This window comes from Oryzias melastigma, linkage group LG13 (genome assembly GCF_002922805.2).
Source record: "Oryzias melastigma strain HK-1 linkage group LG13, ASM292280v2, whole genome shotgun sequence".
NCBI classification, from domain to species: domain Eukaryota; kingdom Metazoa; phylum Chordata; class Actinopteri; order Beloniformes; family Adrianichthyidae; genus Oryzias; species Oryzias melastigma.
In genome coordinates this window covers 1,886,244-1,899,052 of record NC_050524.1, presented here as the reverse complement: position 1 = coordinate 1,899,052, position 12,809 = coordinate 1,886,244, and the positions used below count along the sequence as shown (strand labels likewise).

General features: G+C 42.8%; 1 protein-coding gene across 5 annotated transcripts in view; it reads left to right on the top strand.

Moving 5' to 3' along the window:
* The window catches only part of si:cabz01090165.1 (uncharacterized protein LOC100333421 homolog), a 305,072-nt gene that overhangs the window by 10,483 nt on the left and 281,780 nt on the right, over nucleotides 1–12,809 (top strand). The gene's annotated exons all lie outside the window — the stretch shown is intronic.

The window sequence follows — 12,809 nt, the reverse complement described above, 5'->3', positions numbered from 1 at the left end:
ATTCGCTTCGGGGGGGTCACTGGACCCCTGTGCCTGTTTTGGAATGTGCAGGCTCGCGCACACACATAAAATATGCGTCCGCGCGCGTGCGTGGCGGCGCACTAATCTCGCCATTTCGGGGGAGCTTTTCTCTCCATCTGCCTCCCTCTCCTCTCCGGTCCTGAAGCCTCATCACCGCTGACTGGCGTTACAGCCACATCCATTATGCAGGAGGCTGGAAGATGAGAGGGGGGGGGGTCTGTAGAGGACAAGTGGGAAGAGGGCTGCTGAAGGTGGAGGGGAGGGGGTCACAGAAGAACTCTATATGAAGGAATTTTTTAATTTGAAGGGCAGAAGGTAATTCACTGTGAATAAAAACACATTTAGCGGCTCAAACAGAACAACCTCACAAACGGTTCCACTTGAATGTCAAACTGCAGCCCGCTTCAGCTCTGGGCCAGAACCGATCTGGTTCTGCAGGAGTGCAGGAAGGAGGGGCAGCTGAGGATCTCCTGGCTCCACCAGCCCATGTGGGGGGGGGCAGCAGCAGGGGCGGTTCCATCACGGTTCCTCTGAGGTTGACTGAGTTCCGTTTGTAAATCTGAAGAGGCTGAAGTGGTTTCAGCACCATGGATAGCTCCACACCAGCAGCAGCTTATTGAGCACGTAATGCAGTATAATGCAATCAACACATTAGAACTCCTCATTTAAAACATAGAGTGGTGAAACAAACAAACAAAATACAAGATAGTAAACAAACAAGACAAATTTCCTGTTTTGTTTTTTTCATGTTATTATTCCAGAGATTTCCAGATGTTTAGTGTTTTTTGAGCCTTTGTGTTCTTTGAAGCTGAAATTGTTTTTAAATATTGTTGAAGTTCTATTTTAATTCTGTTTTTGTGTTCATTACTTTTAATTAGGGCGGGGTTAATAATATCAATTAATTGATTTGAATCGATTTAATCTTAATAAATCAATCGATTCATAAAAACAGCTTGATTTAGCACATATAGCTAAAGTCTGCTAGCTTGATGCTAATGTTTAGTGGGATTTTCCATAGGATGGCTAATGCTAACACTCGGTCGACCTAAACATACATTCTGACTAAATTAACATCTTTAAATGAATTTTCTAAATTCCTTTAAGGAAATATTTTTAAAGTAACCATTTGTGGTCTAAAACAGAGTTTTTTGATAATACTTTCTTCTTCTTCTGGAATAAAGTGTAATGCTATAGCGTGATCACCACCTAGTGGTCAAACTGAAACGTCCTCCAGGAGAAGCAGAACAATGTTTCCAATGTTAATGATCTGAACATTTTAGTTAGAACTTCTCCTTTAGAGAATCCATGTAACTCTGGATGATATTAACAATCTCATTATTTCACTGATACATTTATTAGTATGTAAACGGGTTTAGAATAATATAAATATATTCAAGCATAGTAGATTATTAATGCATTTCTGAACAAATGTGTCTAAATGTGTAAAGTTAAATTGAATTGAAGAATCGAAAAGAATAGGACTCGAATGGTTTCTGTAAATTATAATCAATATCCAGCCCTACTTTTATGTAAGTGGAACTTGGCCATAAATAAAAACATGTTAATGAAAAAGAATCATGATTTTTGGGCCTAAAATTCGGGAAACCAAAAATATTGTCTCTGTAATACAACTGAAAACCATTTTAAATCCAGTCAGTGATGAATCTGGATGTCCATGAGGTCGAACGAGGATCTGTTGAAAGTGAACCAAAAAAGAGATTGAAAACTTAAAAACAAACAAAAAACTAAAACTGTGATCAATGAAAAACATGTTAATTTGTACTTTCAACTTTCCTTTTTTTCGTTTTTCATTCTTTGCGTTCAGTTCTGTTTTCAGACTCAGTGCAGATTGTCAAGTTTTTGCTGCTGAGCTGATCCTAATTTTACTTGGGGGTACAAATAAACTTTTTTTATGGTAACAGTTTTATGACTTTTCTAGCTTTCAAATTTACTCTTTTTTTCAAATTTTTAATATTTTTTTCAAGTTTTCAATATTTTTTCAAATCTTAATTTTTTTTTTTCAGATTTTCAATAATTGTTTAAATTTTTCAATAATTTTTTTTTCGAGTTTAAAGCAGCTTTCAAAATGTTTTTCTCAAATGTTCAGTCTGTTTCTTGTTCTCTTTAAGCTGATCCTGATTTGACCCCATAGAACCCCCGTCAGCGTTTTTCATTCTGAGGCTGAAGTGGTTTCAGCACCACGGACAGCTCCACACCAGCAGCGGCGCTGTTCAGAGCAGCCCCCTCTCCTGTAAGTCCGTATTGTGACGTCACTGGGACCTCTTGGGGGTCATCTCCAGACTCTACAGACCAAAGGCTGGTCCTGGTTGGGGGTGCACAAGCGTGTTGGATCGTCGGGCCTTACAAATCTTTGCTGGAGCTGCACAAACACCTCCTGCTGGATGTTTGTGACGGCCTTAACCGATGAAGACTTTCCTGAAGTGACGTTTGTCCAGCAGAGGTCTGGCCTCCAGTAAAGTTCAGCTCTGCTGCTTCCTTGATTTGGATCTCATCCTTTTTCTGTTGAGGCCACTGGCTTCTCTTTATTGGATCCACAGATCCGAGCGCTGGAGATGCGCTCCTGAGCTGCTGCAGCACAGATTGGCGGCGTGGCGTTTTCCCTCGGCGTTGACTCTGAAACGCAACGGTTGTGATGTTCTGCTGGTCTGGACTTTGTTCCTCTCATTTGTGGTTTGGGGATTTTCCTCGCTGCCACCGAGCGCTGTGTTCCCCTCAGACTAAAGCCAGCCTGATGCTAACGTTTACAGATGGTTGCAGCATCGTGATGGTTCTGGAACGTTCCGCTTCGAAGCTGAAATATCTCTTCACTGTTTAGCAGCTGAAACAGAATTCAGATGTGGAATCTTATGTGAATGTCAAGAATGGACCGGACCGTTGGACCGCAGAGCTGCAAACTGGAAAACTGAGAGAACAGAAAACTTCTAGGAAGGATTTGATAGAAAAAGAGTTCATAATGTGTCATTCTCCTGTGTGTCATCACTAGTCCAACCAGAGAGAAGCTTAATAAGAGAGGAGACGTGCACAAAATCCGTTAGTCCTTAGTGCACGTGTGTCAAAGTCAAGGCTGCAACAAGAAAGGCTACAACAATAAAATACAATGATCTGGAGGGCCGGATCCGGCCCTCCAGATCATTGTATTTTATTGTTATTAATGACCCGATGTTATCTTGAGCTCATTTCTAACTTGTATAATTTTCATAAAATATATTTTTATGTATTGTAAAATATTGAAAGTTATTTAAGGTTTAAGTTGATTTATTCATTCATTCATCTTCCTGACTGCTTCTTCCCTTCCGGGGTCGCGGGGGTGCCGGAGCCTAACCCGGCTACTGAAGGGCGAAGGCGGGGTTAACCCTGGACAGGTCGCCAGTCTGTCACAGAAGTTGATTTAGTCTGGAATAATATTCCTGCCTTTTCATTATTCATATTTATGTTAAAAAGTTAGTTTTAAAGTTTTAAAAATTGTCATTCTGCAGCTTTTTGGACTCTTTAACATTTACAAAGATTCTTTCAGGCCGTTTTGGAGTTTAGCTGATATTTCACCTCCATGCTAGCTGTTTTAGTAAATGTAGGCTTTCATCAGTTTTACTACCAGTGATCTAATGTGTGTTTTGGATTTTGGCTGCTTGTCTGATTGAGTTTGACACTCCTGGTTCAATGGATGCAAACATTTCTTCAGTAACAGAAACCGTTTCTTTAGGAACCGGAGTGACAAACATCAAAGTGCAGTTTATCATTTTTAAATGAAGTTCTCCGAGTCGTTGGTGAAGAACAGCAGAATCCATCCTCTTGAAGACCTGAAGTCTCATGACTCATTCTGGTCCTGACTCTTGTTTATCTTCATGCTCTCCTCTTTTTGTTTTCTCTTCCTGGTGACCCGAGTCTGTGGGGGGGGTGATCCTCGTTCAGGTGTGCCAGACCATTGCCCAGGTGTGCATGTAGAGATGAGTTTGTTCCTCACGAGTTCGGAGGAGTTTCTGAACGAACAGGAATCTTTTGGATGGTGGAAGATGTTTCGGGTGTGAAACCAAACCCATCTCCATCTAAGAGTGAAGCTCTGGCTCGACGATGGCAGAACTCGGCTGTATGAGCCGGTCTGAGTTCATCTTGATCGTACTGCAGACGTTCATTGATGAATCTTGGTGAACTGATGGACATAGAGGAAGGTGGGCGTGTCATCTGTCCAGTGATTGACAGGTGCCTTATCAGCAGTCAGTCTTTTGACCGTCCCGTAAGTTTTTGTACCTCCACAAAGTAAGAAATGCTGCAAACATAAATGAATGAGTGGAAGAACCGAAGCAGCAGATGCTGTTGATCAAGATGCAGGAGATGCTGGATTCCCGCTCCTCAGAGGTCATGCTGGACAGGATGGACTGATCAGCCTGCATGGAACCAGCGCTTCAGTCCTGCTGTCAGGTGGGCGGCAGAAGCCATGCCGGAGCCGGCCTGCAGGGACTGGGATGCTCAGATGTGTTATCATCATGTTTTTAAGTGGGCGGGGCTTTCACTGTGACTCAAAAGTCTTATTGCATAAGCCCCGCCCCAGTGGCGGATGATCCTGAAACAGGCCGTCACAAAGGCTGGTGTTGTAGTGATCCGAGCGGAAATTCAGAGAGAAGATTTAATCTTTGGCCACGCCCCCATCCCTGCCTCCACCCGCCCATCTGTTTCCCGGTCCATCTGTCTGTCCTTTCCTCCCCCCCCCCCCACTTCCTGCTCCGGTCTGGCTGCAGGTGAGCGTTCTGCTGCAGACGTTACATTGAAATGAGGTGAGATGACGGTATCGGCGCTCCCCCCGGAGTTCCTCCTTATCAGCAGATTTCATTTCCTCCCAGTTGCTGTGGAATCATCACACGAGCTGTTTACCTCTTTTTTTTTCGTCCATTAGACGGTGTTGTGCCGACGCAGCAGGAGCTCTAACTCCACTGCTGCCGCCGCAGCACAAATGTGAACTCAAATTACAGTCATTCAGATTCAAGATGCCCCGCAAAGACGGGGAACTGCAGGGGGTATTTATCTTAATTCTGTCTATTTCAGGCTGGAGTTAGACTCAGAGGAAGGGGGGGGGGGTCCTAACAGGATGCAGATGCATCATGGGAAGTTGGTCTCCTGATGATCTATAGTAAAACTCTGATGTTCTTGAATACAACGGTTACTTCTGGGGTTTCAGAGAAACGTCTTCCCTGAAGCTGCTTGAGTCCTGCAGGTGATGGTGGCTCCAGGTATCTTCAACCAATAGGAAGAGTCCATTTTCAGGAGTGAAGGTTTTACATTTCAGGTTCTGATGGGTCACCTGGGAACAGCAGGTCCATCAACCCCGACTTCACTCAACGTTCTCCGTTTTTGGTTGGACAGTTTTACTCTTATGATCCCTCAGAGTCTCTGATCATCTCAAGGTACTTCTGCAGTTGATGCTCCTCCTCAGACGCTCCTCCTCAGACGCTCCTCCTCAGACGCTCCTCCTCAGACGCTCCTCCTCAGACGCTCCTCCTCAGACGCGTTTTATTTTTTTAACTTTTTTCTAAACTTCGTTCAACAAAGACAAAGGAAGTGGAGAGGTCTAAAAAAGAAAAGAACAAAATGAGAGATAATAAACATAAATAATTAGATCCAAACATTTTCCTACTCGTGAGTGTCAATTTCTGACCCTTCAAAATAAAAGTCTATTGCGATAGAATCATTCCTCTATCGAGAAAACGTTCTATCACGATAATTATCGTTATCGTTTTATCACCCAAACCTAGTATGAAAACAAGTCATGTGAAACCCATTGACTGTATCAGAGAACTGGACTGAGTGCGACTGTGAAAATGGTGGACGTCTGGCTTCAACCAAACAAAGTGAATTCAGTTTCCATTTTTGAAGCCAGACGTCGTCAGTAAGCAGCGATTGATCTGAGTCGGTCTGCGTCTGTTTCCATGGCAACCACTCCCGCCTCCCTTCTACTTTTGTAAGCGGGCTTCACAAGCATCTTTTGAATGTTAGACGTGGGGTCCGGTGGGCTCCACCTACTTTTACCGAGGCATCTGATTGGTCAGTTCATAACTAGAACTCCAGAAAAAAACCATCAAGGAAAAAAAAGAACATTTTAAAATAATGTATCAGAGCAAGAATAGTTATGAATGACTGACAGCTGTTTATTCCTCTCTAGAAGTCCATTGGACCCAGCGAGTACTTCCTGTTTGGAACGCCAGGGGGGAGGGGCCACTCAGTCCAGTTCTCTGTATATAGTTAATGTGAGAAACCCCATAATCCATCAGTGAAATGAAGCTCCATCTGGTGTTTTAGATGCTTTTTCTGCTCACTCGTGGTCACCACAAGGAGATGGAGGGAACATACTGAGAAGTGGACTGCACGTGCACGCTCTGGTGTGTGCACAGCTTCCATGGATCTAGAAGACCGTCTTTTATAAAAATGTTTTAAAAGTTTTGTGCACAAACGGTGGTGTCCGTTTGTCACCAGTCGGCGTGTCGCGGCGTGAAGTGTTGGTCGTGAGCGTGGAAGCCCGTCTTCTCGGAGCGCCGCTCTTCACAGCCGCGGAGAGCCACTAATGAATTCTCCTCTTCCGGTTTATTTTCGCTGTAAAAGATGGCTGTGATTAAGCCTTCTAAACAGACCGCACAAAGTGTGACCTACATTCCTGTCTTAGGAAGGGATTATACTTCCCCGCTTTTGTCAGACAAATGGAAACATTTACAGACGAGGAAATGAAAGCTTCTCCTGCACCTGAACCCCCGGGGGGGTTGGGGGGTGGAGGTGTCTGGATGTAGTCGTTATTTGAGCAGCGTTCAGCTCTGATGGGGCGTGGAGGCTGTCGGAGAATAGAAGAAGACGGCACTCGTCAGCCGCCTGTCGGTGAACGAGGAGTTTCTTTTTAAGCCGATCTTCAGTTTTCCAGGAAGCGGGGGTCTTTCAGGGGGCAGCTCTGGGGAAATGAGGCCTGGGAGGGGGCGGCACATTCCATGGAATCGGTTCTTCTGTGCGGAGATGATCTTTGGATGAAACCTTTTGGAAAATGCAATGTGAATTTGATTAAATCCAGGTTTTACATCTTCACACATGAACATAAACATGGAACGGATTTATTATTGAATAGCTTTGTACGGCGAACGCTTCTTTATGAACGATAAATACAGATGGAGACGAGGAAACGGAGGGAAAGTAAACAAATGCAGATGTTAGCGGTGAAAGGAGGTTTGGACGTTTGAGTTAGTGTGGAGGGAGGGAGGAGATCTAGTAGATTTAAGATGGGCTAGAGGGATCGATCCCAGACTGATCCTTAGATTCCTTCAGGAAAAGTTGGAAGGACTCATTTGGGAATTCCTTCCTTAATCACATGATGGATGGATTGACGGATAGAAAGATGAACGGATGGATTGATGGATGGACAGGTGGATAAATGGACGGTTGGACAGACGGTTGGATGGATCAATGGACGGATGGACGGACATACAGACGGATTAATTTTGGAGTTCTGAGCAGAATGTGAGTTTAGCAGCTTAACAAATCTTAAAGGAAATGAATTTGGGGCTTTTCTCCAGCTGTTCTCCTTTTGTCCAATAGAAAAAAAAGGATTAAATCCGTTTTCACCCCAAACCTCATTCTGTCAAGCAGATTTTCCAAACTTTGGTTGATGAAACCTTTTAGAGTTTTGATCTGAGGAGAAAAGTTCCCGTTCTCCGGATCTCTGACGGGTAAAACCGTCCTGAGTGAGTCACACCGCTGAATAAACAATCTTTGAGAGATTCATGACACAAAAGCTGCCGAGTGTAGATGATGACGTGTAGAGAGGTCACATGACCAGCTGCTCTTCTGTAAACTTGCCCCAATCTCGACACGACACTGATCTGATGCTCGTCACGTCTCACGCTGTCGTCCCGCTAATAAGCCGCCGTCCATCACGTCCGTCCGTCCGTTCTCTCCCTCAGCCTTCATCCTCTGGCCGCTCTCTTTTCGCCGCCCGTCTTCCTCGCCGGGTTTCCGTTCTCGCTGAAGGTCAGATCTGACAGACGGCTGATGGATGCTGCAGCACGTTGTCGGGGAGGAGAACAGGAGTTATTTCTGTTCCATGAAATAACATCAGGAGAAGGAGGAACACCTCGAAACATCGGAAGAAAATCCTCATTGTTGGAAAATGACATGGAGCACATGACAAAGTCGAGGCCCGGGGGCCGGATCCGGCCCTCCGGGTAATTCTATTGTATTATTAATGAACAGACGTTATTTGGGCTCATCTCTAACTTATATGTTAGAAATGTGGGAGCCAATCCCAGCTGGTGAGTGTTGGTGTCTCAGAGGAGCCCCCCCACACCCCCCCACACCCCTGAAGACGCTGCAGAATGAACTCTGAGGGTTTGGTTTGATGTAATGACTTTCATGGATGACTGTCTCCATGTTAGGCTGCGTCATTAAATAGTAATGGAGAGATGAGAGCTAATCTGTCACACTGTCAGCAGCCATGAAGCAGCAGAGGAGTCTTCTTCTTCTTCCTCCTCCTCCTCTTCCTCCTCCTCCTCTTCCTCCTCCTCAAAGCCTTCACTAGGACTTGGGAAAAACAAAGGATGAAGCAGAAGATGGAAGGACAGACATTCCAGCTGTTTTCCTCTGTGAAGAACTTTATTACATTCATGTTTTGCTGAAAGAAGGAATTCTGACCCTTCCTCCATCAAACACACATTTCCGGTCTGAAACTCTAGAAGATATTAGAGAAGAATGTGTGAAAAGTAGAAACTCCCACTTCCTGTCAAACTGAGCTAAAACAGAGTCAAACTTGAGGAGCGCTCTTCAGAAGTGGGGAGGAAACGGGAGAAACGTGGCGTTCTGGTTCGTCTCTGCTGGACGGGAAAACCGTTTGGTTTGTTCTGAAATCTATCCGGGTCAAAGGTGACTGATCCCGCCGCTTGTCTCTGTCAAAATCTAGAGGAGTTCATGGTGTTAACTGAAGGATTACAGTCACTGAAGATGAATGTTTACCTCAGGAGTTAAAGGGTTACATTCAGATGGAAGTCTTAATGACTTTAAACTCCAAAACTTTGATCATCTGAGTTAAGTTTCTCTAAAAGTGATTTTTAGACATGTCTGGCTCCGCCCCCATTTCCCAAACTTCCTCTAGGTCATGGAAGTCGAGGGCCGGGGGCCGGATCCGGCCCTCCGGGTAATTCTATCCGGCCCTCCAGATCATTTTATTTTATAGTTATTAATGACCCGATGTTATCTTGGGCTCATTTCTAACTTGTATAATTTTGACAAAATATTTTTTTATAGAGAAAAAAATAAAGGACGTTATTTAAGGTTTAAGTTGAATTATTGTGGAATAATATTCCTGCATTTTTATTATTCATAATTATGTTAAAAATTACAGGTTTAAAAATTGGCATTCTGCCTCTTTTATGGACTATTTTGGGATTTACTAAGATTCTTTTTTTTTTTGTTGGCGTTTTGAAGCTCATATTTCAGCCACATGTCATCTGTTTTGGCTAATTTAGGCTTTTTTAAAAGTTTTTTGTAGGCTGTTTTAGAGTTATGCCAATATTTACATGGTAGCTGTTTTGGCTTATTTAGATTTTTTTTTTTAGGCTTTTTTGAAATTTTGCTATTTTTTTGCTACATGCTGTTTTGGGTAATTTAGGCTTTTTTTTTATTTTTTTAAGCTATTTTGGACTTTAGTTTGAGTGTTCTCTAAATGTTTATCCTGTTCGACCTCAGGTGTGTTTTGGATTTTGGCCCGGTATGTGATTGAGTTTGACTCCCCTGCTGTAGGTTATTTTATTTAAGAGAAAAAGAATCAGTATTTCTGAACAGACTCGGGTTCTGGACGGCTTTAAAGGAGGATTTTTTATTTTGATCATTTACGAGGTTCAATTTAAATTTTGAGGTAAAACAACAATTTATCTTCCCCAAAAAATCAAATGTATTTGGTTAGTTTATTGATTTAACTCCAGTACGTTGCTGCAGCGAGAGGGCCGGTCTGCAGCTCCTCAGGAGCATCCCTCCACGCGTCCTCCTGGAACCGGCAGAACCTGCATTCACTCCATTAAACGCCGAATGAGCTGCGTCCTGCAAATGGACCCTTTAAAGCTCGTTTAGTCACGCAGGCGGCATAATTACATATTTCATCAGCCGCTGCTGCGAGCGCGGGAACATCCTGCCTCTTCACGGCGCTGGTCATAATGCGCTCTTTAAACATTTATGCTTCACCTTTCTGTAAACGTTACTGAATATTTTAAAGCTAAAGTCCTTTTTCCAGCTGAGCTGACGTCAGGAGGCGGAGCTGCAGGTGGAGGTGTGTTTGTGTGTGGAGGCAAAAGCAGAAACACAGAAACGTTGATGCTCTCTTGTGTCTCTGATTAAAACTGTTTTTTAGAGTTCTTTAGCTCCATTGAAGCCAAAGATTCATGTTTGTTGGATGTTCTCCTAAAATCAGGAACATGAGACTCTTTTAACACCCGTCAGGTCTTTTCCTCCCACAGAACTGTTGCTGTTTTTACTTTCTGGAAGTGTTAAAAATGGAGTCGAAAAACTTAAAAAAATAAAATAAATAAGTCTCAGGTGTGTCAATTCATCCAGGACTCTTCTGGAACCTCAAATGTTTAAAATTGTTTGTTTTTTTGTGTGTTGATCAGAAATCAGAATGTAAAAAAAAGACAAAAAAACTTTCTTTATAGTTTTGATTCTTGATGAACATCTGTGTCATCGTCAAATGAAGTGGTTTAACTTTTTATTGTGTTAAACTTAAACATGTAGAACCAAAATAATACAACAAAAATGATCCTGTTTAGTTGTAAAATATCAAAGTGGTTCTTTTTCTAAATGTTTTTTTTTATTCTTTTAAATGTGATCCTTGAGCTTCTGCAGCTGTTTGTTTGTTTGTTTGTTTGTTTTTCTGCACAACAGAAGTGTCTCATGATGGTTTCTGAACCTTTAGAGCTTCAGAAACTTTTGTATAACTTCTAAACAAAAAAATAAAAAATAGTTTCTTTAACAAAAAATCTAAATAGAAACTTAAATGAAAATATGGAAGCACTTTTTCAAGAAATTTCCTATTTTTTTCTTCTCAAAGCAAAAAAAAAAAGTTGACGTCGTCTGTAGCGGTTCAGGTTTTCTGTACATGTTGGTGAAGTTCTGGTTGGACTGGGAGCCAGCTCAGATCCTGGTAGATCCAGCTCTGATCCTGGTAGATCCAGCTCAGATCCTGGTAGATCCAGCTCTGATCCTGGTAGATCTAGCTCTGATCCTGGTAGATCCAGCTCTGATCCTGGTAGATCCAGCTCAGATCCTGGTAGATCCAGCTCTGATCCTGGTAGATCCAGCTCTGATCCTTGTGGGATCTTCTTCAGGATCTTCAAATTCTGTCTTTGCTCCCAGAATTTCTACAGTTCTGTTTTTTTTTAATGGTTTCATTTTCCGAACCAAACGTCTTTCTCCTCACCGTCTAGATTAGGAATGTTCTAGGAAGTTGTTGTTGACAGAATGTCCATCAGGACCTGAACATGTGACCTGCTTTTCTGTGGTCCAACAGCCAGAACCTGAACCGAGCTCAGAACTTCCTGCAGAGTTCTGAGTCCTGCATTCAGGATGTTCTGGACTGGTTTTGCTTCCACAGAACCTCAGCCCGTCCAGTAAAACCCAGAGCTGAGCTGGCTGCAGGAGTCTGATCTTTTACTGCAGCTTCAGCTTCTGTTTGTTGAAGCGTGACCGTCGCTCCACTAACCTGAGACGACCTTTTCGTTGAGGAGGGTCACTCTGCTGCCAAAGTGTCAGACAGAAGGATCGATCGGCGAGAAATGCTCCTGCAGCTCCTGTACTTCACGAGCTCCGGCTGAATCTGCATTTATCGGCAGTTTGGCTTCATTAGCATCTGCAGACGAGACGGATTGAAGGCAGAATGCGGCCTGACGTGCTGCAGCATCAGGAAACGTGACGTTTGGCGGCGTTTTCCTCCAGTAGATGGACGCCTGTGAGCCTCGCAGAGCCTTTGAGTCTGCTTGATCCGCGTCTGAAATGACCATTTACTGCAAAGTCCGACTGTCTGGCAGCTCTCTGGAGGCTGAAAAGCCTCCAAATCAATCCTCAGCTTCTTATTTATGACATGTTTGTTCCAAAAGCAGATGGACTTTTTTAGTCCTATTGAACAGACTTTGCTGAATGTGGAGATTTGAGGAAAACTTTCTTTCAGTCCGGCTGCTGAAGGGAAACGCTCCAGACTTCAAGCTGCAAAACTTTGAGGAATGTTTGTTCTGTTCTTTGTAAATGATGAAAAGCTGAGATGTAAACAGTGCAGGAGATTCTTTTACAGTCACACGTCAAAGTCAAGGCCCGGGGGCCGGATCCGGCCCTCCAGATCCTTTTATTTTATTGTTATTAATGACCCGATGTTATCTTGTGCTCATTTCTAACTTGTATAATTTTTACAAAATATATTTTATGGAGGGTAAAATATTGAAAGTTATTTAAGGTTTAAGTTGATTTATTCTGGAATAATATTCCTGCCTTTTTATTATTCAGAATTATGTTAAAAAGTTACAGTTTTAAAGTTTTAAAATTGTCATTCTGCTAGCTTTTTGGACTATTCTGGCAGTTGCTAAGGTTTTTTAGGCTATTTTGGAGTTTAGCTATTTTTTCTGCTACATATCTGTTTTGGCTCACTAAGAACTTTTAAAAAGTCTTTTAGGTTGTTTTGGAGTTAGGCTAATATTTACATGCTAGCTGCTCTGCTTAATATAGTTTTTTTTGGCTATTTTGAAGTTTAGCTATTTTTCAGCTGTTTT